Source organism: Microtus ochrogaster, chromosome 1, assembly GCF_000317375.1.
Source record: "Microtus ochrogaster isolate Prairie Vole_2 chromosome 1, MicOch1.0, whole genome shotgun sequence".
Taxonomy (NCBI): Eukaryota; Metazoa; Chordata; class Mammalia; order Rodentia; family Cricetidae; genus Microtus; species Microtus ochrogaster.
Genome location: NC_022009.1, coordinates 60,743,064 through 60,745,938, shown reverse-complemented (window position 1 = coordinate 60,745,938; position 2,875 = coordinate 60,743,064).

Here is a 2,875-nt window from a genome sequence, read left to right as displayed (position 1 = left end):
AGAGGTGGAATTATGGTAACGTTTTTATGACTGCCTTACCCTTTGGTTCAAAAACGACAATGTATATTAATATTCTGTTAGGATAAGTTGAAGAGATAGATTAATATTTAAATTAAAACCCTAAAATGCCTGACTGGGATGTTATTCTGCCTTTTTCTTTGTCCCAAAGTAAAAGAAGAACAAAGCTCTGGGTGATTTTAATTATCCAGTACACCAGAAGAAGTGCTTACATTTAATTCCAGATAAGGAGTAAAGAGGCAAGAAAGTTGGGTGCTATTTGTTCTGGCTCCCCCATAGCTCCCCGAATGAGTTTAAAGAACCATTTCCTCATTTTTCTGAACATAGTCTCTTTTGGGTGGGGAGGGTGAGTGTTTCAAAGCTCAGGATTATACATACACCCTTTAATGCCCCTTACCTAATATAGACATTATCAGTCCCAGAACTTTTGCCTCTAATTCCCATTTTCAGATTTCTAAAGCAACAGAAAACCACGCTCCATTTCTTAGAAAGAAATAGTGACATAGGGACAACAGCAGTGGTGACTTATGTAATTGGTAAGTAGTTTATTAATAGTAATGAGTCAAGTCTTGAATGTCCAGACCTTCTAAGTCAAGATGGATGGTGCAGGACAAAAAAATGCCAGCTATGAAAATTATTATTGCTTGAAAACCAAATTGGGGGGGTCTTTACTAAGAGAAATGAGATTTCAAGTAATTTTTGCCCCTAGTATCATCTCCTACAGCTGAAAATTACACCTTCTTATGCTAATGTTTCCTTTATGAGCCCTGATTTATTTGACTGCAGATATGTTGATAAATGCCCATGGTTAGAGATTTTTCTGGTTGTTTAGAAAGTAATTCCAAAATTGTCCTATTATGGGTACCCTATAGTACTAATATCTTATTCAGGTTATCTTTTTTAGTTGGCTCCAAGCACTGTTTATGGGCTTTTCGTATAAAAATAAGAAATACAGCCGGGCGGTGGTGGCGCACGCCTTTAATCCCAGCACTTGGGAGGCAGAGGCAGGTGGATCTTTGTGAGTTCGAGACCAGCCTGTCTACAAGAGCTAGTTCCAGGACAGGCTCCAAAACCACAGAGAAACCCTGTCTCGAAAAACCAAAAAAAAAAAAAAAAAAAGAAGAAATATACAAAACACATTAAGTTCAAGCCTATATAAGGGATTAGGGCCTCATCTTCCAAGTGTTCTTCCCCCCCCCCCCAACTTCTCTGTTACTTCCATTGCTGTCGGGGTCGGTGGCAGAAGATGCTCTTTGGCGGTCCTCCCCTTAGTTTGTAAGCATCCACACACACAACCTCCTCTTCTGTTCTTAGTAACATTCAGATGCAGCAAGGGATGGAGTCAGATTTTAGTCAAGCCTTTTTAAAAGGAGCGAAATTACCGAGAAATTAGGAATAGCTTTTCTGCTCTTAAACTATTTTAAGTTTACCTTTGAGGAATATGGACAGTGTGGGGACACGAAGGAAGGAACAGACGGCTCTTCTGTCAGAATACTGTGACAGATACAGGGACAAATATCTTCTAAACCAATTTGCACTAACAGGCAGTTTTTGTTTTCTTTCCCAACAGTGAGTAACTATACTTCTGGATGGTAGCAGTGACTCCATTTTAACAGTAAAAAGCAACATTGGCTAGCTTCAGACCCTATGGAGCCTGAAAGGAACTCGGATTTTAGATCATCTTCAGACGTTTACTGATGATAAACTGTTTCCAGTGCAGCAAACAAATCTTCCCCCAAAGAGAAATTCTCCCTCAAATTCCTTTACAAGAACCAATGAATTGGAGCAGATTTGTGTTTTTCCCTCATTCTTTTATCTCCTGGCAGCTCTTGAAACATTTCCGGATAAAATTGGGGTGACCTTGGGAAAGCCACAGTTTCTTCAGAGCTTATTATAAAGGCCATGGTTCCTATCGCTCATTCTCTCTACTTTCTATGCACAGAAGAAAAATACATGGAAAGCTGAACGTACTCCCAAACTTGTGATATTTCTAGAAGTCTCGAAAAAAGGTTGAATACATTTTAAAGCACTATCATGAAAGCCAGGAGGCAGAGAGTTTCTGAAGTTGAGCTGATTGTAAGCTAGGGCCCTTGGGACCACCCTAAACCACCAAAATCTTGGCCTCTCGCTCAACTTCCCTAAGAACGGCCAGGATCAAGGGCCTGTGTGTCTGTGTCGTGCCCAAGGAGAAAGGACTCCTCTCGCCTCAGTCTAGCTCTGGCTTCTGGCTGAGAGTGGGGCACACACACGGAGACAAGTCCCTGCAGCGGAGCTCGGAGCTCCGGTACATTCTTTCCCCTTTGCTTGATTCCTCAGTGCTCAGAGACCTTGACCCTAGGGCTCGGAGGGATTTAATCGAGGATCGAGGAGCGTTCGGCGCCAGTGCCGTGCCTCGCAATGGCTCACACAACATTCAAGTTCCTTTGCAGGACTCCGAGTTACCGCCAAACACCGGAACGATGGCTGGGGAGAGGGCAGGGGAGGCTCGGCCACCACGCAAGGCGTGCGGCGGCGCCTAAAGCGTGGAGGATGGGACGGAGGAGGAGCAGAACGCAGAGAAAGGGGAGAGCGGAGGAGAGCCGCTCACGCCAATGGGTAGCAGGGAAAAGGTGAGAAGGAAGGGAGCAGGAGCGGGAACCAATGGATGGCGGAGGCGGAGACGGGGGGGAGGGGCGGAAGCCAATGGGGAGCGGGGGCCCGAGCGGGGACGCGGCCCGGCGCGCTCTCTCGCTGGCTCTCGCGCGCGCCCCCTCCCTGCCTCCCACCCTCCCTCCGGGCGCGGGGGCTCGCGCCTTCCCGGTTCCCGGGAGACGAGGGCAGGGGCGGGGCCGAAGCGGGAACGCGGTTCGGGAGGCGT